This window comes from Oryctolagus cuniculus, chromosome X (genome assembly GCF_051225735.1).
Source record: "Oryctolagus cuniculus isolate XC-2025 breed Fujian yellow rabbit chromosome X, ASM5122573v1, whole genome shotgun sequence".
NCBI classification, from domain to species: Eukaryota; Metazoa; Chordata; class Mammalia; order Lagomorpha; family Leporidae; genus Oryctolagus; species Oryctolagus cuniculus.
The window spans coordinates 25,677,165-25,699,862 of NC_142888.1; the positions used below are offsets into that span (position 1 = coordinate 25,677,165).

At 59.2% G+C, this 22,698-nt stretch overlaps 1 protein-coding gene across 4 annotated transcripts in view; it reads right to left on the reverse strand.

Annotated features, from left to right (window-relative positions):
- BCOR (BCL6 corepressor) overlaps positions 1–22,698 on the reverse strand; it is a 111,905-nt gene that overhangs the window by 73,950 nt on the left and 15,257 nt on the right. Inside the window, exon 1 of one of the 4 annotated variants that reach the window (XM_089324232.1) lies at positions 9,533–9,685. The exons of 2 other annotated variants lie outside the window; for them this stretch is intronic. The gene's annotated coding sequence lies outside the window, so the exon portion shown is untranslated. Of the gene's footprint in view, positions 1–9,509; positions 9,686–22,698 lie in introns of those variants that run through there. One more of the 4 variants, XM_051827015.3, reaches the window with a different exon arrangement.

Sequence of the window (22,698 nt, forward strand, 5' to 3'; positions counted from 1 at the left end):
CACGGATTTACTTAAATTCAATCTTAAACAGAAGACTCCAGAGAAACTGGTTTTATCACTTGGTATAGGCCAGTGTCGCAGCTATAGATAAATATGGTTTTGGCTTGAACTGTTGCAGAATGCATTACTCTTTCCAGTTTCTCTCTCTCTCTCTCTCTCTCTCTCTCTCTCTCTCTCTCTCTCCACACACACACACACACACACACCCCACATCTGTGTCCTCTGTCCTGTGACTTTGCAATTCATCCTTCTAAGTGGCAGTGTGCACCTCCCTATCCTGTTGGTGTCAGGACACAAGACTTGTTTTGGCCAGTGGGATACAGGCTGAAGGAACTGGGCAAGTTCTGAGTCTAGAACATAAGGAAAATGCATTTGCACCTCTGCCATCACCATGAGACCATGGCCCAGACAGCCCACTTCTCCTTGGAGGACGAGGGCCCTACGGAGCACATCTGGGCCCAGTTCACATCTGGTGTCGAGCCCAGTTGAGCACAGTGTAGAGCAGCTAACCATAGATGACCTGCAGATACAGACAGAAGAGGGGCTGACGCTGTGGCACAGTGGGTTACAGCTGCTGTCTGCAGCGCCAGCATCCCATATGGGCACCAGTTTGAGTCCTGGCTGCTCCACTTCTGACCCAGCTCCCTATTAATGCTTCTGGGAAGGCATCGAAAGATGACCCAAGTGCTTGGGCCCCTGCACCCACATAGGAAACCTAAGAAAGCTCCAAGCTCCTGACTTCAAACAGGTCCAGCTCTGGCTGTTGTAGCCATCTGGAGAGTGAACCAGCAGAAGGAAGACCCCCCCTCTCTCTGTAAATTCTTCCTTTCAAATAAATAAATAAATCTTTAAAGAAAGAAAAAGGCATTCTAGGTTTCGTGGTGGTTTGTTACACAGCATTACTGTCACCCATGGCTCACAAAGACACAATCTACGCTCTAAAAGAATCTCTCATCTCTCCCTCTGTGTGTCTTCCTACTCATCTTCATTCTGTTTCTTTTAGTTTTCACAACATTTATCACAACCTGAACTGTTACATGTTCTTTTGTTCGTGTGCTTATTATTCTCTTTGCACAATAAAATGTAGTAATTTCTTAAGATGCATTTTATTTATTTGAAAGAGTTACAGAGAGAGAGAGAGAGAGAGAGAGGTCTTCCATCCACTGGTTCACTCTCCTAATGGCCACAACAGCCAGGGCTGGGCCAGACCGAAGCCAGGAGCCAGGAGCTTCTTCTGGGTCTCCCACTTGGGTGGCAGGGGCCCAAGCACTTGGGCCCTCTTCTGCTGCTTTCCCAGGCGCGTTAGCAGGGAGCTGGATCAGAAGTAGAACAGCCGGGACTTGAACCGGTACTCATGTGGGATGCTGGTGTTGCAGGCAGCAGCCTAATCTGCTACGCCACAATGCTGGCCCCCTGAAATGTAGTTTTATGATGTCCAGGATACTATTTGGTGTCCTGCCCAACGTGGGTGGGTGTGCGAGGGTGTTAAATGATTATGTGCCGAGCAGGTGCAGCGCCCTTTCTCTCCTTCGTTAATACGCCTCTTACACAGGTTACCTTCCTGTGTGCAGCTCAGTGGCTTTGCGGCAGGCAAGAGTGAGACAGAAGCAAACCTCTCGTAGAGAGAACTCTATGAACAGCAGACCTCCAAATGTCCCTGGTGAAGCAGGAGTTCTCCTTCCCCAAGGGGCCACTCGCAGGGGCAGCCTCCGGGACTCTCACACCCCAGCAGGTGGCTCGGCCCGTGCCATCAAACTTGACCAGGACGAGGCGCAGAGAAACCTCTGCACACCCTACCAGGGCTGTCTTCCCCCTTCGGAGATGCCTCCGCCTAGCAGCGCACTGGGGAAACTTCAAAGGGACTTCTGTGGCTTCCAAGAGCTGTCAGAACGTTTGCCTCCCTGGCACTGCCCGCATCCCACGTTAATTAAATTATATGACAGAGACACCACCATGTCAAGGTCAGATAGTCCAGCTGTCAAAGCCTAATATTAGGCGTAGGATTTTATAGCACAGAGAAAAGTATATGTTTAAACAAATTCCTTTATCTTTCTCCAATCCTCTTGCCTCTGGCTCTTGAGACAGCTACTATTAGACACTTCCTATGTGAAGAAGAATCCAGACAACTTTGTGCGGGGACCCACAGGGCTTCCCCGAGTTTCCGGACAGTCGAGGGTTCTGGGGGTCACACCTACGTGCTGGGACTTCTTCACAGCCTCTGGCCATGGCGAGCTTGGCTTCACCCTGAAGGAGCGGAGCAGGCCGTTCCCGGCTCCGCCCACACAGCAAAGGTTCCTTCTTTCTTCCCCAATCGTCCAACCAGCCAGGCCACACGAAAAAACGACTTTCGCTCCTCATACCATCATGCCAAGCCTGGCTAGCCAGCCTCTGGGAGGGTGGAACCCATCCATGAGAAGCCTCTGCCGCTGGGATGCCGGGCACGGGCAAGGCTCTCAGCTACGGGGCGAGTGCTCACGGAGCGCATTCCTGGTTGCTTTGGTCTCTCTCGCGGTTACCGATGAGAACTCAAAGGCTGTGAACTTTTGTGCAGTCACCAAAGCACAATGGGTACCAAATGTGTTTACATTTCAAGTCTCCCCAACACCTACGAAGACCTTGCTATATGCCAAGACATTATTTTAGGTCTTTGATGTTCGTCAACTAGTGCAATCCTTCCAACGCTGTGAATGGATTGAATTATTACCTTCCATTTCACAGACGGGCAAAATGAGGTGCCCAGGGGGAACTGCTTAAGGTCATGCATCTACTCAAGTGGCAGAGTCACATCTTGAACTCTGGTAGCCTAAGTACCACGAGGTCTTTGCTATAGCATCCCACAGGTGTAGTAAATGCCCCCTGTGCACATGGCTTCCGGTGATACGGCGCTGGGAACAGGCAAGCAGGGTGATGAAGAAGCAAGCGATGTCTCCACGAGGGCAAAGTATTTCTAAGTAACGTTTTAAGATACAGTTAAAGTAATTCAGACCTTTGAAGGGTTTTGAATTCTTTCCCAGGATAGGCGTGTTGGATAAATATAGCGCTGTTCAAAATCTTGCCTTCCTATAATGGGTGTTCATCGCACTATTCTTGCAACTTTTTGTGGGTTTGGGATTTCTTTTTTAACTAAAAGAATTTTTTTAAGGAATCAGCCTTAGGGCAGGGGTTTGGCCCAGGGATTTCAAGATGCTCACGTCCCATATCGCGGTGCCTGGACTCCATACCAGGCTGCGCTCCTGACCCCGGCTTCCTGTTGATGTGCACCCTGGGAGGCAGCAGTGATGGCTTGGAGAGCTGGGTTCCTCCCACAGCATCTGGGGGGGGGGGCTGGATTGCATTCCCAGCCCCTGGCTTGGGCTCTAGCCCGGCTCCAACCATTACAGATATTTGGGGAGTAAATCAGTAGATGGGAGAGTGTGTGCTCTCTCGCTCTCTCTCTCGCTCTCTCTCTCTCCAGTAAATAAAAAGAAAATAACAGAATCAGCCTGGACAGGACTATCTTGGAAAGAATAAGCAAGAAGCTGGGTGCAGTGGGTGCCGGCAGACAGGCAAACAGGGAGTGGGAAACTGGGATGGCAAAGGCTTTCTCTGCTGCCTGGAGCGAGCCCTCTTTCCTATCCTTAGAATGCGCTGCCACATGCAGGTGTTAGCATAACATCTGCCGCTACCATGAGGTCATCCGGGCAGAGCCTTGGGAAAGGAAGCACAGAACTCACAGTCCCCAAGTCCCTGTTCAGCACGTGGGTTGCTGGAAGGTGAAGGAAGTCTGCTTATCCAGCTGGAAGCGCAAAGTGGGCAGACACACAGCAGCATCCTCCCTTTGGCGCAAAACGCAAAGCAGAGGAGTAAAACCAGGGACTTCTCCTCCTGCCCCCAGCGTGAGCACAGCAAGGTTTGCAGCTCCATGGGGCCTCTCTCTCTCTTCTCTCTCTCTTTCTGCTCTCTCGGGGAGACTGCACATTCCTAAAGGGGCATGGGTCCTGGGAGCCTGGGGTCTCCCTCAGCCACCCCAGCACACGCAAGCACAGTGCAGGGCTCATGAGAACCTCAGTGAAGGCCCGACGAATGAATGGCTCCTGCTCACCAGCCATGAAGGAACGCGTGGCCCGACGCCCTCGCATTTTGTATGTGTGGGTGCCTCTTGGGGCACAGATGTCACACTAAGGACAAGCGAGCAGGGATTCCAAGCCTTGACACACAGTCGGGGATACTTTTATGACGCACAAGGATAAGTAGTGGCCAAGCCTTCGCTATTGCTGTTCAAGACCTGAAGCTCCCAAGCAGGAAAGTTGGGCCACCCACAGGCCCACCAGGCCACTCAGAGGGACTGCAGGATCCCTCTCCTGGTCCACTGACAACCCACTCACTCTTGAGAAGCTCTGAGTTGAGGGTTTGCGGAGGACATTCATTCCCTGGCTCTTGGAATCATCCATCAGAACTGGACCGGGGAGTGGGTGGTCTGAGAGGGCTGCGGAAAGGCAGCGGGGCTTCCTGGGGCTTGGGCTAACTCGGGAATGTGCCCAGGTTTTGGGGGGCGACATGGCCTGGAGAGGGCACGCTGCCAGCTGGCGCTGGCCCGGGGCCAGGGAAGTCTGAGTGAACTTGGGCCAGCCCTGTTGGCCCACAAACTCTGTAAGCTGAACTGCTGCAAGGCTCCTTGGCCTCTTTGTTTTCACTTCCCCACAGTTCTCCCTTAGTGTTGAGGAATGTGCTTTGAAGGTTCCAGCGGGTTTCGCCTCTGCTTAGGGAAACCAAGAACAGGGGCTGGGCCCAAGCCAGATGCCTTGAGGGAGGGCACCTGTGATCACACTGCGAGCGCCCCAAGGGGCAGATTGCTTGAGGGGGAGCAGCGTGGGGGTCCCTTAAGCCAGCCCCCCTTTTCGGCTGCCTCGCAGTGCTAAACCTTGGAGATTCTCAGGTTTGTTTTGTTAAGAAAGACTGTATTCCCTTCCCAGCTCCCCCCACCCCGAGAGCCTTCATTTGTCCAGGAGCTTTTGGGGATAAAGCTACACTCTTCTATTTGTCCAGGGCAGGAGAAAGAACTGAAGGGCCAGTAGGAGCTAGAACGGTGGCCTCCGTTTGCATTACAGTCATTTTCCTGATGGGCTTTGGGCAACAAAGTGTTGGCCCTCCAAGAAGGGGAAGTGAAGGCTACCTCCTCACCCCAAGAACAGTCTCGCAGGCCCAGGCTGGGACTGACTGGGGTCAGGGGTAAAGGAGTCCCCACGCTGCAGGCTGCCCGGCAGGGAGAAGTGGAACCCCCGGAGTGTTGGCTTCTGTCTCCCCTTGCCCAGCCCTCTTGCCTGCCCACTGTGGCTCAAGGTCTTTGTTACCAGGTGCATAAATGGATCAGGTCTCTTCTGCTCAGCCCTCTGAGCGCTCAGAGCACCTGTGGCCCCTTATGCCCAACATAGTGCTTTGCACACAGCAAGTGCTGAATCGGTGTTGAATGCCCAAAACACCTGGGCTCTTGGGCGAGTGAGAGCACCCTGGCTCTTGCTCTCGGCCTGAGGAGCTCTCCTCAAGAGCACGGAGCTCTGGGGTCTGCTCTCGCTTCGGCCACTAACGCGCGGGCGCTCCCTCAAAGCCCCGACAGCATTGTTGCAGGATGTGCACACACTCCGGATCGCGCCAGCTGGCTCTTTATCACCAGGTGAGGCCTTTCTGCTCCTGCCCGGGCCCTGGTCCCAGAGAGGTGTCTCTCTGGACATCGGCTGAGGATTTTCCCCTGGTCCTTCGCCATCTGCTTAGATTCACAACACACACTCAGTCCTTGGGCACGTGATGGGTCTGTTGCTGTCTGTCCCCACAGCCATTTATACAGCTCTAGCTCCTGCGTGCGACGGGGCTGTGGCACATGAGCAATAACTCCAGGGCCACAAGGGTACCTGGGTCATTTTTCTGCAGCCTGCCTTGTCTGTTTGGACCTCCCTCCTGCCTGGTGGTGACACCAACCCTGCTTAGGGATATTGCGAGCTATGGCTCCCCTCCCCACCACCCCACCGCCTCTGGTTCCCACTTCTCCTGGATTTCAGCTCCAGCGTGAGTGTGCACTCTGCACTCTGAGGCTGAGGGGACAACACAAGGTGTGATCAGAGGGATCCCTGCCTCCCTCTCGCTCCGAAGAGTCCTTTACCCTGCATAGGTAATTTCCGCCTTTTCCTTCCAGCTCCCTCTCAGCCTACGTATATTTAGTGCACACTGCCCTGGATAGAGTTTAATTAGGCACCAATGCACCCAGGGGCAAAAACCAAGGACCCCTCTCGGATTGAGCAAATGGGGCCCAGGCCCGCCCCGGGAGCTGGCAGCCAGCCTCCCGTGGCTGGTAAGTGACGGCTGCCAGCAGGTAGGGAGGTTGTCCATTCTCAGCTAATGATCGCCTTAGGCACCAAGAGATGGAAAATCCAGGAGGGCTGGTGAGCTGCAGGCCGCAGCCAGGGACAATTGTATGGACCAGTTTAACAGGGCCGTGGGAGGGATGGCAGAAGCAATGCCGCCGGAGCCTGCGTGTGCATGCATGTGTGTGTGTGTGTGTGTATGCGTGCATGTGTGTGTGTGCATGTGCGTTTCCTAGTCTCCTTTCTCTCCTCTCCCTGCTGCCTTTCCCTTGCTACTGCTCCGCTTTCGTTTTTCCTCTTCTGTTTCTAGCCCACGCGAGTTGAAATTAGAAGGGTCTTTGAATTCATTTATTTGTTTTAATAAAGACAGCATTTTTAAAGCAGCATATTTGCAGCAATTGAGTGTTAAACTAAACACCAAGCCAACTAAATGTGTTAGGGGGAAATGAAAAGTCAGTTTACAAGAAACATATAATTAACGCGTTCTTCGACTTTCCCTAAGCCTTTGTCTGGCAGAGGACAAGGCAGAGGAACCGTAATCAACTTTAATAAAATGAAAGATGGTGTCGAGGCAAAAGGGGAGCAAAAAAGTTTGCGCGGGCAACAAAAGCGGGGGGAGGGGGTCCTGAGTTATAATAAACATGTTTCAGAAAAGCAAATCTTTTGTTTCCTTGTTTTGAGTCAACAGCCATTTTCTCCTCCCCAAATTGGAAGGCTGGGTTTGGTAGTGTACCTGTACAGAGGAGACGGAAGCCGAGAGCTGCAGCAGGAGGGGGGAGGGGCAAGAGGCCCACAGGAGATGCACGGGAGTGTCTGGAGGCTGCTGAATCCGGGCTACTGGAGATCACCCTTGCACAACAACACAGTCTTCACATGGCCCTGACTCCCAATAAACTCCTCCCCTCCTCACCCCTTGGAGAAAGTGAAATAAGACATTAGAGTTTCAATAATCTCATATGGTGATGATCAATCAAAACCCAGAGGAGAAGGCCAATTTATAGAAATTGTATCTGCTTCACTGGGCGGCTGGAACCAAGCAGCTGAAAAGAACACACTGCTATAGCCTGGGATATGTAAAGTTGCCCCCAAATGACAAACGCCAAAAATCACTGCCTGGACACACAGGGCCTTTTCAAAGGCAGAGGGTGCTCCCGGGAGAGAGGCCTCGGTTTGGGGATCGCTGGGAGGACCTGCACACGGTTAGGCCACATCAAAGCTATTTCTTTTTATTATCTTTGGGCTATTTTAAGTTGGAGTTTCCATCTTTCTCGTTGGTTTTATCACCAAGGAAGTTTATTTGCTGAATTAACTTTTAATGGACCCTCGACTTTGTTCTTCAAAGTTGGCTTCTAGAACCGGGCCCTTTTGTAGCCAGGACTTCTCCAGCCTTTGTGATCAGGTTGCCTTCGTGACCCCCGCCCCCCACCCCAATCCTGGAGGTGAAGGGCTCAGCCTCTGTTAACTCCTTGCCTGCTGGTGTCTTTTCTCTGTAGCTACTAATCACCTCCTTTTGATCATTGCCAAGTTCTCAGGTTGAAGGAAGGAGAAGGGACCTCTTGACCATTCTGGCTGGCTTTCCACATGAGCCTGAAAATGTGGACAAATTTGAAACATCTGCCGGGCTGCTTTGGTCTGATTGCTAAAATATGCCGACCTCAAGCCCCCTCCGCCCCCGCCCCTTTTAATCTGTTTCATATTCACAAATTAAGCATTTAGTCTGGGTAATAAATCAGGGCGGTTTACGAGGCTCACACGAGACAAACAAGCGAGAAGGGCGCGACACAGGCCCCTGGAAGGCGAGTGCACGTAGCTGCCAGGAGCGGGGAGCTCCACGCGCTCGGACGCCGAGAGTAGCCCTGGCGTGCCCCGACACGCCGCCAGCACCCACACTTTGGCGGGTCACGGAACAGGCTGGGTGGAGGGTGCAGGGAAGCAGCCCCAGCCCGGGGTCCACACCCCCATCAAACCTTCGGCGCGAACCCGCGGCGCCCGCCCCGCCCCAGCTCTGGGCAACTCGGAGCCCCCGCCCTGCCCCGCCGGGGAGCGGCCACTGGCAAAGGCGACAACCTCCCTGGGCACGCGCGCGCGGGCACGCGCGCGCACACACACACACACACACACACACCCTGTGGTGGACCCATTAAGCCTCTCCGGGCCCGAGAAAGCTGGATCCCCTCCCCCACCGCTTCCATCTGGCTGGGCTCGGCCTTAACGATCCCAGGCCGACATTCACCAGAGAAGCAAAGACCCCGTCCACACTCACGTGTGACCTCCACTAAGCCTGGACGCTGCCTCCTCCCCTCCCCAATCTCACCGCGCTGCCAGTTCTCAGGTTTTGGTCTCATCCACCACAAAGCTACTTTCAGATTCAGTGTGTGTGTGCGCGTGGGGGGTGCAGTATGTGGAGAGGGCTCTCCTTCACAGTGGACCGAGGCTTAAGATGGACTTGAGGAGGGGAGCAAAGACACAAACGGCCCGGGCCCCCGCTGCAGAAATCCCTGCCCGGGTTTTAGTGGGGTGCCCAAACTCAGGGGGATCCAATCTGTGTAGCGAGAAGCAGGCTTGGGACCAAGGGTCTCGGGCCAGTCCCAGCCCAGGACCTTGGGAGACCTCGGAGGGGAGAGCGGCTCCGGGATCACCTCGTCCGGGCCTCCGTTGTCCTGCTATATTCAAGTTCCCTCTCGACCGACGTTCTCGCGGCTATGGTGGGACGCCGGGGCGGCGAGGCGGAGGGCGGGAAATCGGAAAGGCTGAACCTGCAGCCCGCTCCAGACCTGGGGGGAGGCAGATGAACAATTCCCCACCCCAGAACCCAGTACACACGTCGCCCTTCCTCTTCCCCTAGCACATATTCCGACTGCGAAAGCCATTACCGCCGGCGCGCGAGAGACTTTTTAAATATTTACAGCCCGCTCTCCGCACGGTAGCCTGATCCATCTTGTGGGCGCGGAGGCGGGGCGCGGGGCTCCGCTCTGGCGGAGGCGCGGAGTCCGGGCGGGGGGCGCCAGCCGCCTCCCCCGGCGGCTCCCAGAACCCCCAACCTGAGCTCCCCCCAAGGCAGGGAGGGGCCCAAGACGGCGCGCAGCGCGCCCAGGGCTCTCCCAGGGCCTGGGCGGGCGGGGGGACAGCGTCCGGGAGGAGGGAGGGCCGGGAGGCTGATTTAAAGGTTCTCACCGGGAAGCGAGCGAGGCACAGACCTGAGAGCCGCCGCGCGGTGAAATCCGAGGAGCTCTCTTGGCGAGGAGGGGCTGTCAGAGGCCATTTATCTCTCGCCAGAGTGGAGGCTCGGCTCCCACACCGCCCGCGAGTAACAATGGCAGCGATCAGCAGCTCTGCACGCGCTTCAGTGCATGAATGGATTGCGGAAGATGCCTGCGCTCCGCTCGGCTCAGTCGGCTCTCCGAGCGCCCCCGCCCCACCCGCCGCCCCCGCCCCCGCCGCCTCCCTCGGTCCCAGCCTGCGCCTTGCGCCTCGGGCTTCGCAAGTTGGGCCCCGCGGCGCGGTCACTCTCACCCAAACGCCCCGCCGCCCCTCCCCCCTCTCACCCCCCGCCGCCGCCGTTCCCAGGGCCTTGGCACACCGCCATCGAGTGTCATTAGGGGCTGAAACTTGACACAAGCCTTCCCGGCCTCCCCGGCGCAGACACCCCCGCCGGCCCCCTCCCTTCTTCGCTCCCCTCGCCCCTCGCGGCAAGTTTACTTTCAAGGAGTTGGACCGTGTTTCCGCAGCGGCGTGCGGGCTCCGGGTGGGGAGAGAGAGCGAACTGGGCAGGGCGTCCTCACCTGCCCGGCGGCCCAGGGTATTCGTAGATCCCACACCCAAGGCCGGCTCTCCGTCCCCCACCCCTTGTGGCGGCCGAGGCACGCAGAGTGCCTGGCGCCGAGCACTTGCCCATACACTCCGGCCCCCGCGCACCCCGGCCCGCCCACACGTCCCACCAACTTTCGAGTCAGCGCCTGAACCGTGTACCCAGATTGTCCTCGGCAGCTTACAGTATGGAGAGTTGAGAGGGTGCCACAGACTGCGAGGTCGGCTCCTCCTCGACTCTGCAAAGTCGGTCTCATAAAAGCACCCCCTCCAGTTTCGGCTTAGGGTTGTGAGAGCAGCGGGGATATTCTTGGGTTTGCTTTGGTGGAACTGAACCAGAACTTCGGGGATGTTTCTGAACCAGGGGGCGCTGAGCCCCAGATGCGTCAGCTGGGGGGGGCAGAGGGGTGGAGGGACGCAAGAGGTGGGCACCCGCAGCGACCCTAGGACGGCGCCAAGTCGCCCACGGGAGGAGAACAAGCTGAGCCCAGTGTGCCGGAAGACGGCCACACGTGCGCAAAGACGCATACAGAGACAGAGCGCGACTCGCCAACCCAGGAGACTGCGAGGAGAGGCGAGAAGCTGGCAGCGAGACAAAGCGGGAGGAGAGAGCCAGGCAGGCTCAGCCGCAGACCCGGAAACGCAGGCAGCGGCAGCCGCCCGAGCCCCGACGCGGAGGCGTGCGCAGCCAGGCCCTGCCTGGCATCTCCCCATTTGCGCGCCTAGGGACCCAGACACCAAGTCTCAGCGGAGAGTCTGCTGCCGGAGCTGGTCTCGATCGGGCCTGGGCTGGCCTGGCGAGCCTGCTGGAGCCTCCGCAGCAACTGGCAAAGTCCCGGGAGTGGTCTTCAGCGACCCGACCCCTGAGGTCTCCGCCCCTCCGCGAGCCCTGAACAAAGGTAGTAGGGGAAGAGGAGCTGGCCACTGTCGGTGGACACGAGCGTGGTCTTTGGAGAGTTCGGATCTCCACTAGTGTTTATCTAACTTGGCGACGCTGGAGGGCTGCCAGCCTCCATCGAATTTCCATTTGGGCTTCCCATCGCAATACCCTTCGGGCCTTGCCCACACCCGGACCTAAGAGCCATCGGGAATCCAGCTCGACTTCTCGCAAGGAGAAGCGTGTAATGTGGACAGAGGCCCCCAGACTCAGGCTCTCAGCGACTCCCCCCCCCCCCCGTCAGCACACCGGAACCATCCATGCACCCCCTCAACACACACACCCGGTGCCTACACCCTCCCCCCTGCGCGTTGCAGGCTCTGAAGCCTGGGGCAGCAGCCGCGGAGTCGGCAGCGTCTCTTCCCTCGAATGAAGCCGAGCGCTTCAAAGTGGTAGCTTTGCATACACTCGCTGCACCCACCCCCACCACACACGCACGCGTGCGCGTGCACACACACACACACACACACTCATTGTCGGCTGGGAGTCCTCCCAACCTGACTGCCTAGCATGAACGCAGCAACAGAGCACCGAGCCCGGGACCCCAGCGGATGGAGGTGGCCGACGGAGTGGAGGAGCAGGCCGGTGGGTGGGGGAGGGGGCTCCTGTCTGCGAGAAAGAAGGCAGCTAGGAGAGGCAGCCTGCAGGAGGGGGAGCATAAAGAGAAAGCCAACACTAATCCCTCAGCCTGCCTACGTGGGGCCTGACAGTTTACAAAAGCCTTTTCCCTGAATATTATCTCATTTGCGCCAGCCTCACCACTGGGCTGGGAGGCAGGCAGGGCAGGCAACATTTCCCCCTTTAGCAAAGAAGGGAAACGGGGCCCAGACAGGTTAAGAGAGGTCCGTAGGAGGGTCACAGGGCTGAGAGTGGTGGAGGAGGCCCGAGGCCTGGGGTTTCCTGCCTGAAGTTCACTTTCCTGTTCAATAGTTGTGTGTGTGTGTGTGTGTGTGTGTGTGCAAGGGAAGGGGGCTTGCTGGACAGGAACGAACAGTCCGGTTAGGGAAATCCAGGAAGGAAGGACATAGCCCACACCTCTTCCTCTGCCGAGGTCTCACACAACAGCAGCCTAGAGCTGGCCTCCAACCTGCCTGCCGACGGCCGACCTGCTAGTGCGTGGCTGTGCCTTTAGTGGTGGCCATTGCAGAGGTCCTGTACCCTCTCTGGGAGGCCCCGCTTGGCTCCGGCTCCGCAGCCATCAGCCCTCCTCTCTGCCTGTCATCCCCGCCCCCAGCCTCGGCTGCAGGATGCCTTGCGTCCAACTGTGGTTTCCGGGCAATAAAACAACTATTAAAGTCTCAGGCACGGCTGGTGATTTGCATCACATCCTCTCGTGCATGGATTCAATATTTAATACACAATATTGAATACGGATATTAAAAATCAATAGCTGGGGACCCCTGGGGAGGAGACACAGTGCGATCCTGCTTCAGGAACGCAAGACAGGAGCGGCGAGTTCAGCCAAGCTGAGCCCAGCGCCCAGGGAAGTGAGGACTAGTAGCTGCATCTCAGCTTCCTGACAAGCTTAACTGCACCATTCCTAAGCGGGGCCAGGGGACTGCTGTGCCCTTGGGCTTTGGCGGTGGGGTGGAGGGGGCAGTGTGTAGGGGGGCTGGCAGTAAGGTTTGTTTCCAAGCAGGCTACCAGCCAGGTGCGTGGAGTCGCTTTTTTGTTGTTGCTGCTGTTTGCACTTTGGTTTGGTTTGTGTCTGAGTCTTGCAGGCAGGCACTCAACTCTTCCCACCACGAGGGCTCCTTTCCCGGGCCTCAAGACATCCATCACCGTAGGCCTCATGGGGAGCTCTTGGCGTAAGCTTTCAGGGAGATGGAACAGGAATTACAATGGCTCCGAATATCCTTCGCACAGTAAAGAAAATATGAATGCCGGATGCAGGCTCTGAGTTGCAGGGTCTGGTGCGACACTGCCAGCCTTCTGGGCACATGCCCTCGGGCCACAGGACCCGCCCAGGGGCCTGGTGGAGGCTGAGTGGTGACAGAGGGAAGGTGGTGAGGAGAAGGCTGAGACGCGGAAGCACTCCCGCTCCAGAGCCAGGATCCAGATTGTCTGTTAAACAGCCAGGAGAAGAGCAAGCTCCCGGGACGCATAATTATCTTTTCAGTCCTGGAGAGGAGCACAAATTATTCTCTTCTTTATCAAAACATAGAAATATACTTTACCCTAAATAGAAACAAGGTTCTATTAGACTGATAGGGTAGGGGTGAAGGAGAGTAAGTAGCTTTCAGAGGATTCATTCCCCCTCCCCCTCCCTCCCCGCACTCCGCTACAGAAACAGAAGAGAAGCTGATAGTGGGAGACACACATAGGTTATCTGATTGGAAGGGCCTGGAGAATTTTTGATGCCAAGAAACTAGGTGAACTTGACCTACTGCACTGCTATCCCAGACACCACGTTGCAATATTAATTTTATAGATTCCCTTTATATCATAGCTTCAATCAATATGGATTAAGTCGGAAATCTTGCTCCAGTTATAAATACACTGAAAGGACACCTTAGGAGAGCCCCAGATAGGAATTTGGGTAAAAGTTAGAAGCGAAGGAAAAGCGTGTTAGAAGATGACAACGAGGGAGCCCGTGGCCTCCTCTCTTTGTTCCCCGCCAGCTGTCAGAGAACCATCACAGGGAGGGAACGGGACCCTTCTTGGTACTGTCACAGGAAAAGAAAGTAGTCGCTTTCCGGCTGCTACAGATCCCCCCCCCCCCCCACACACACACCAGGTTCCTTCTCACCGCCCAGCCAGCCCCCTGGGAGTTTTTGCTTGCCTGTATCTATGCATTTCTGGGTTGGGGGTGCCGCCACTCCATCAACATCGGGCCCTGGACCTATGGCACTTGCTAGCAAAAATTGCATCCTGAGGAAATGACATGCTTAAGAAACGCTGGCTATAGGGCAACCCCGTTGCTCCCTCATCGTCAGCAGCGGCCACCTGAGTCTCATCAACCCACTGGCACTTCCCACCTTAGCCATGGGGCCTCCTACTGACCCACTGACCCACGCAGTGTGCCCCTAGCGGAAACGTGTGGCTAGGGCTTGAGCTGACCGGCTAAGGGAGAAGGAAGGCTTTAGAGAGGCCCTGTTGAGCCTCCGGCACAAGTTTGGAGTTCACCTAGCTTGGGGGGAGGGGCACCAGAAGCCACTGAAAGTGACCCGTCCCCTCAGGCCCCCAAGCTGGTACTGGCCTTTGGGTGGGCAGGCTTAGATGCTGCACAGGGACCTACAGGCCAAGTCGCCGGCCCCCCGAGGGTGGGGGCCCTCCCGCTGTGCTCCTGCTTTCCTGGAAGGAACTGAAGTCGCTGGCGGAGTTGTTGGAGCCCCTCCGGGCCCCTCACTACCTTCTGGTGCAAGCCCACAAGGACGATGGTGGCAGTGCTGTGGCCGGGACCACCCACTCCACAGTACCGCAAGCCTCGGATTCTGGCGCCAAGCCCCACAGTTCCGATAAGACTCTAGCTCCCTGCGCCTCTCGTCCCGCAGGAGAAAAAAACACTCCTGGAACTGCTAGGGTGCACGCGGAGCCCGAGGCCGGGGGCCGTGGAGGGACGGTCCCCACCACCAACAAGTTGCCGGCCGAGATAACAGCTGTGGGCGGGGGAGGGGAGCCGCAGGCAGCCACGACTGAACGGTTGCGATCTAGAAAATTCAACAAGAGGCCGCCGCGGTGGCGGCGGCTCCAATTAGCTGAGCCAACTGGGAAGGCACAGAGCGAGGCGGCGGCCCCGACGATCGTGCCCGGGGCGAGCAGGCGGGCGGGGGCGCGGGGCCTCGGAGCTGCCCGGGCGGCCCTCGCCCGGCCCCTCCCGCGGGCTCTCGGAGCGCGCCTGGTGTTTACACACTGTCCTTCGGACACCGGATCAAGTTTCAGGCCGCGCTGGAGGCGCCGGGGGCCGGCCGCAGGCCGGGGCGCGGGGAAGAGCTGGAGCGGGATCTGAGACAGCGCTGCGCTGGCGAAAAGGCCCGGCGTGCGTGGGCACAGCTGGTGCAGCGGTGCCCCAGAGGTGGGGGGCGGGCGGACGGGCGGGCAGGTGGGACCGAGGAGCGCTTGGCGGAGCGAGAAGCACCTCCGGGGTGCAAGGCTGGGGTCCTGCGCCCTCCAGGGCACGAGGACCTGCCCCAGGGAGGGGATGGGAAGTCTGCTGAGAACCCGGGCGCTACGCCGGCCCATAGCGCCCTGGTGAGCTCCTCCCCGCTCCGGGAGTCCCTTTGATATGCTACCCGATCCAGACCCCGAGCGGGGGAGGGAGTTTACGGGTTGGAAGAGGGATGCGAGATGGGAGATCTCTTGCTTCCCTGCGCGCCCTGGTCCCGGCGCTGCGGAGGCCTCAGGCCGAGCGCCGGAGGGCCCGCCGCTGCGCAACTCCTCTGAGCTGGCAGCCCGCGGGTGCCCCACGCTGTCAAGCGGCGGCGGGCGAGCTTCCAGCAGCACAGACACACTGTAAACAGCCGCGTGCGCGCCCTCCCCGCCCGGCCTGTAAACCTCACCCAAGCACCCTGTCGCCTTCTCGCTGGCTCCCGGGCGAGGCCTTTGTGGCCCAACTTGGGGGCAGGGGGCCCCCACCCCTCCCCTGGGCCAGCCGGGCTCCGACGCGAGCGTTGTGAACCTGCAGGGGTTCGGGGTGCTACGGGGAGCGGGAAGGAGTCAGCGCCTGCCCCCTCCCCGCTGAATGTCTGCTTTGTTCCGGAAAACAAGGGAAGCATTAGGCTGCTGCCCCCGGGGAAACACAAAACTTCTTTTTGAATCTCGGGAAGGGCGGTTGACTGCGTTACGGAGCTCCCGAGACAGACCGAGGAAGGGAAAAGCCGAGAGGGCGGGAGGAGACGGGGAGACTTCCGAGGGAGGCCGAGGGACACAGCGAGGGGGTGCGGGGAGCAGCGGCTCAGGGTGGCCGGGCCGGAGACCCGGGAACCCGAGTCGGCGCGAAGGTGCCGCGCGAGTTCCAGCGAGCAGCCTACTCGGCCAAGTGGCGCCTGCCCAGCCGGCGGCCGTGCCAGCTTCCTGCCCTGCCCAGGATCGCGGAGCAGTCGGGGACGCCGCCGCAGGCTGGCCCGGAATCGCCGGACGATAGCGGCGGGGGGGGGGGGAGGGGGGGGGCTGAGGCTGCAAGTAACCCCTGACTAGTGCCTCCAGCACCAGCACCTCCCTCGAGAACGGACCCAGATCCCGGGCCTGCGGGGCGTCGGCTGCGGGGTTTCAACCTGGGTGTGTGTGTGTGTGTGAGCAAAGTCCCAGGGGCTCGCCGGCTCCGGGGCCGGAGGCCAGTCTGAGGTGTCTTTGGGCTCATTTGCCGACCGCCTGTACGATCGGTTCCCATCCTGGCTCAGCCGTTTCAGGAGTGCTGGGCCAGTGCTACCCTGGCCGGGACGAGCACGCAAGGCGGGCGAGTGAAAGCACATCTACTGCCGCTCCCCCAAGCGCCACCCCCTCAGCCCTTCCCGCGTCCGAGAAAGGGGGGAGGGCACCCTTGCCCTGACCATCGCCCCCTCTCCCCGAGAGTCGCTCCCCTCCGCCTCGGAAGCTCAGGCTGCGAGCGAGGGTTTTCCCCCTTTCCCCTGGGCTCGCTGGGTTTCTAACTTCCTCTAAACCTCCCTCCTCGCTCCGAAAAACCCCGAGGAGAGGAGCCGAGAGGAAGCACGCCGCTAGTGTGCGAAATAAAGACCATGTGTGAGGACGGCGGCATCACAGAGTGCAGCCGCGCGCGGGGGGGCGGGGGGGGAGGGCGGGGAAGGAGAAGTCCCCCCCCCCACCTCCCCGCCGCGGCCTGAGGCTCTGGGTCGCAGCAACCAGCGCCTCTCAGCTCGGCGTTGGGGACGCGGAGCCGAAGCGAGAGGCAGTGGAGAAGGCTGGGCTGGCCCCGGGGCTGGCGGCGCGGAGGGGGTGTCGGGGCTGCCGCGCCGTGGGGGGCGGGGGGCGGGGACGCAGCCCCGGCTTCCTGGGCCACAGCTGCGACCGAGGGCGCAAGAGCAGATCGCGCTCGGCGGCGGCGGCGGCGGCGGCGGCGGCGGCTCGGGCCCGCCGTGCTCGCAGCTGAGAATCAACAAAGGGAGGCGGCGGGCGAGCGGGGGAGGGGCGCCGCCGAGCGTTCGCTGGCTGCTGTGGAATAATAAAAATAATTAATAATGCTAATAAGAGAAAAATCCCCCGGCTTTCATGGCTCTGGGTTTCCGAGTGGCTGCAACGCGAAGCGCGCTGTCCTTGAGGCGGCCTCTCTCGCCCGGCCTGCCCGCCCCTCCCCCTCCCTCGCCCCCTCCCCTCCCGGGGAACCGGGAAGAGAAAGGTCTGCAGCTGACAAATATTATCCATTCTCCCCATCGATCGCGGAGTGTACAGATGTGAGCGCTTGATGTGCCCGCGGAGCGGCGGATCCTCCCTGCTCGCTCGCTCTCGCCCAGGCTCCACTCGCCGCCCCCCTCCTCCCCCTTTGTTCTCCTCCCCTTTCCCTCTCTTTAAATAGATTTCAGGGCGCTGCCTGTTGGAGAGCAGCTGGCGATCTCTCCCGAGAGAGGGAGCGAGCGACGCCCGAGGTGCCCTGTCACCAGCCTCCCCTCCCCCACCTCGCCTTCTCGATGCGGCCACCCCTCCACCCCATCTTTCTCTCATGGCAGAGACAGAAAACACCGGGACACCCACGTCCACTGCACCGCGAGTCTCTCCGAGCCTTTGGACCCCTTTCGCTGTCCCCGTGCTGTTCCTTGTGTCTGTGTCTGTCTGTGCGGGGAAGGGAGGGGAGCGCAGGGAGGAGACCCAGGGCGGTAGCAGAAGAGCCGAGAGTCGGGATCTTCTCCCCAGCAGCAGCAGGGACGCAGTCCGGGTCACGCTAAGAGGGTACAGTTTACCCATTAGAGAAAGCCGGTGGAGCCGGCCCTTTTATTCCTCTTTCGCAGATGGCAGATTAAGCCGGCAGCGCCCGGCCTCAAAGGGACCGGCGGCTCGGCAAAGGGTTAACCCGTCGGCCGGTAATCGCGGACATGCACACGCAAGCACACACACACACACACACACATAGACACCCACACACGCGCACGCGGCGCGCCCTCCCCGAGCGCCTACCACGGCCCGCAGTGCGCCCGGGGCTGGGGGAGTAGCGGGGGGGGGGGAGCTGGGGGAGGGGCGGGCTTAACCAGGCCGCTCGACCGAGCCGAGGCCACCTCGCCGTCTGTCACTTAAATGATTGTCCTCCGCTCCGCTCAGTGCGGTCAGTACGGGCTGTTAACAGGCAGTTGCAATCAGTTTCCGAAAGGTCAGCCAAGGTCCTCCGGCTCTCGCAGACGGAAGGCATTACGAAACCGCTTTTGTATCTGCAGGCACTTTAGAAAAAGAAGCGAGGAGGGGCGCATTGCAGCGTCGCGGCTGCCGCGGCTCTGGGGAGAGGGTCGGGGGCCGCGGGGCGGGTGAGTCTGCCCCCGCGGCCCGGCCCGGGCAGCGGGGAAATCACCCGCGGAGTGACCCAAGCCCTTCAGCTTTCAATGGGGAAGCAGGAAAGGGGGGCGGGGCAAGCGGCAAGGGAAGGAGGAATGGGAGGAAGTGGGAAAGGCGTCCTGGCTCCCTTCCTCACCCGGTCTGCGACCCACACCACGAGCCGGATGGGGGGAGCGGGCGGCCTTGGGTTTAAGGGGACCCCATTCTGATCCGCAGACCCCTCCGGGCGCCGGGAGGTAGGGTGGTGAGGTGGCTTGGGGCGGGGACGGGGGTGGGGTGGGGAGAAGACCCCGGCAGAGCTAGCGAGTCCCCGCGCGGTGTCTGAAGACGCTGCCGCCGCCGCTAGAAGTCGTCCATCAGCAGCCAGTCCAACCTGCCAGTGATAATGTGCGATCAACACCAAATCACCCCCGCCAGGCGCGATCCATCACCGCAGCGCGCTGCGGGCCCGCGTGAGGCTGACTCGCGGCTGCGGGGGGGGGGGGCAGGCACAGAGCGGCCGCCCAGCACACCCGGGCTCTCGGCGCACCTAGCTACTCCTCACCGAGGCCTGCACCCCGGCGTTCATAACTCTCCAAGTTGCCCAGCTGCAGAATGCAAAGCCAGTGGCTCCGAGTTCCGGGAGGAGGTCACTTAGGAGCCCGCCAGCCCTCCGTGCCCCTTGGTCACACCCTGCAAAGCCGCCCCTGCCTTGGAGCTGCCCGTCCCGTCCCCTCCCCCTCCTCCGAGAAAGCGTGGCTGGCGGGAAATTAATATTTAATATCGTGAAATTGATTAAAGGGCTGGAAGCCGGCGATGGGGTGGGGGGAAGGGTAGGGGCTCCTAGCGTAATTAAAGATCTGAGAGTCGTGGCCGCTCCTCGTCGGCCCTGGCCGCACGTGGCCTTTGTGAAACCGAGGCAGGGTCGGGCAGAGCTGAGCCGCACTGGCCAGCGGGCAGCGGCCCGCGCAGCCCAGGAGGGTTGCAGTGGTGCATCTGAGCGGGGCTCTCCCGGAGGTGGTGAGTGATGTTCGCCCACCTAGGGCTTTTCAGCGAGCGGCCCGTCTGAATTACTGGGCTCTTCGCCGCCGCTGGAGCCCGAGGCTCGGGTCCCGCTGCACGTCACTGCTTGTTTGGCGGAGAAGTGACTTCACCGTCCCGGTCCCTACAGATTGCATTCCCCTCGGGCTCCCAAGCCCTCCAGCGCAGCCTGAATCCAAACCGGGCTCCGAAGCCAGCCCCTCAGCCCCTAAAGGGGGTCTGGGGGGGGCCCACTCAGCAGCACTTCGGGAGGGCAACACCAGGACCACCCTTTCCTGGGCCAATTTGGGGCTTTTAAGTCCGAGGCTGCCCCAGGCTCCCGCCGGTTCTCCCCGGTCCAGGCCCCACCCTAGACCACTCATGCCTGGGGCAGTTTAACTCGTTCAGCTGTGCTGCAGATGGGGCCTGCTGCTGCAGGCGGCTGTCTCCTGGGAGTCGTCACCGAACCAGCTCGGCCAGCCGCCTGTCGTGCCGTTTAAGGTTACTGCGCCTCCAGGGAGGGGCACTGGGGCTGGACAGGGCTGGAAGTGGACTCAGCAAAGGCACTTGCGGCACCCAAACTGGAGCTAGGAGACGACGTCAGGGGGCGCAAGGTCAAGGGTAACTCCTTGGCACTGGTTCGAGTTTAGAAATCAGATGGTTGTGTCTGTGATGGGAAAGACCCGGCTTGTGGGGGGCCTGGCTCCAAAAGGGGCTGCTTTTAACTTTTTCCTGGTATACGATTTATCTCTCTCTCTCTTTTTTTTTTTTTTATGATGATTTGCTGTCTGAAAAAGTACCAAGTGTGTAGAGAGGAGAAAACACACAACACACAAAGCAGACCAAGCGGCAGCCGTGGCCAGCATCGGTCGGGGGACCAGGAGGGGAAGGTCAGGAGCACAGAGGATTAGGCCTAGTCTTGGGTTTATTGCTGCACTTGAACAAAGTGGGGGGGGGGCGGCTGACTAAACCGGAGCAGGAGAGAGGTCATTAAAAGAGGGGTTTCCGAAGGAAGGAACGGCTGCTGTAGCTGCTGCTGCAGGGGTGGGCGGAGAAAGTGTTTCCATAAGAATAACAAGGCAGCGCATATGTTATGCACACCGACTTGATTTCACCAAAACAAAAACCAAAAGTTCACTCCAGCCTCTCCCGCTGAGCTGATAAGCAACTTGCAAAGTTTGGAAGGAACCTTGAACCAGCGGGAGGTGTCAGCCCATGCCTGACAAAAGGTAATGGTAAAGCTTTGGCAGGTAGCACTCAGTTCCTACCATTGTGATTCTCCCCCTCCCCTCACCTGCTCCCGCCGGGGAGGAAAGGGGGGATCCCCTGACCTCCCAGCCTGAGCCCCCGCAGGAGATCCCTCCGAATAACCCACATTCATCCACGCACGCCACTGCCGGTAACTTGGACTGCAGGTCTGGGAGTGTCCTGGGAGGAAGGCAGCCTACCCAGAGCAGAGAACCAGGTCAGAGCATTTGCCAAGGGCAGCGCAGGTTCTGCAGCCTTTACAATATCATACCATGGACTTCACAACCAGACCTACCGGATTTTCCAAGGCATTCCTGGTTGCATGAGCTCTGGGCCCTGTGACCTAACGGGGCATCTGACGCCCTGCCTGTGGTCACGGGTTTGGTGGGACTGCGCCCAGAGGTGTCCAGGAGCTGGAGGAAATGGTTAGGCTGTGGGGCTTGCAGCCGGGGGTCCCCGCAGGTCCTCTAGCCTGGCGGTCATCCTCGTCGCAAGCCTCATCCCAGCCAGGGCCTTGTCCCTGCCCTCTTCTAACAGGAGTCCCGGGTGATTGAGGGCTAGCATAGCCCTTCAGAGCCCGCACAGGTGGGGCGCGGGCGGGAGGAGGGGGAAGCTGTCTGGGGAAGTGGCGGAGGAGCCGGGCTCTCGGGTCCCGGAGGGCCAAGGAGGAGCAGCTTCCCGCCCCGGAGCACAGCGCGCGCGTTGGCTCGCCGGGGAGCTGGGGAGCTCCCGCCGCCGCCGCCGCCTCCTCTCCCCCGGGCGCGGGTGGCGCGCCGGCCGCCATCTTGGCCCGGCTGCGCGGGCGGCGCTGCCCCCGGCGGTGGGACCGCGGAGCCGCAGGCCCGGCCGAGGCAGCAGCGCGGGTGTTCCCAGGTTTCCGGGGGCGCGCGGAGGGCGCCGCGCCCGCCCCTCTGGAACTCCCCTCCGCGCTACGGACCACGCTGATCTGCGGCCGCTGGGAGTCAGGCGGCGAAAGCGCGACCAGTAGTCGCGCCTCCCGGAAACACCAGGGTGGATTTTAATCCCGAGAAACGTCTTCTTGGTCCAGGACTCCTGCAATGGGCAACGTGTGCTCACCTCTCGGATCCCCGTCCCCCGCGACTTGGGTCACCGTCCCCAACTGCAACCTGTCCAGGGAAGGGACGCGAGGCCAGGGACAGAGTCCCTGGCGTTCAAGGGGTTTCCAGGGCGCTCTCTGAGCAAGAGGATTTGAAAGTTACCACGGCTCCAGGGCTCTTGATCGCACCGTAACTGTATCTGTCCACTTTTTGGAATTTAACACACATTTATGTAGAGCTTGCTAAGGGCAAAAGCAACGTGTTAGGGCCTAGGCGAATCCAACAGTAGGAAAGTGAATTTTTTAAAGTCACCTCTGGTACAATCTAGGTGGAAAGGCGGACTTGTAAATGAGGAAACACAAATAAAAGGCAATTTGAGATGAACATAAAGACAGGGCATGAACCTTTGCAGTAAATGGCCCAGGGAAGGGGCCAGCTAGTTCTCTTTAGGATCTGTTCCGGGAGAGGAGAGGAGCGGAGCACAGAAATGTAGGAGCCCTGGATTGTTGCAGTTTGGGAACAGTAACTGTCAGTGCTTGTGAAAGGTTCCTGTTTAGGAAAAATGATGTTTACTTTACATCAAGCAAAAATACCAAGAATTAGCAACCCTGGATTCACTTCTCAGCTCCTGAGATTAGTGAGCGAGTGGTGGAGATGCAATTTTCCATCAGAACACAATACCCCATTTGAAACCCATGAAACCCCCAGCACAATTCATAAAAAAGAAAGGCTTTAGACACTAAATCCAAATGGATGGTGGGGAACGCCTCTAAACTCTTTTTAAGTCTTTAAGACTTAAAGAAAATGGGGTGGGGCGTATCATGGTACAGCGGGTTAAGCGTCTGGCTGGGACACCTGCTTCCCATATGAGCACCAGTTC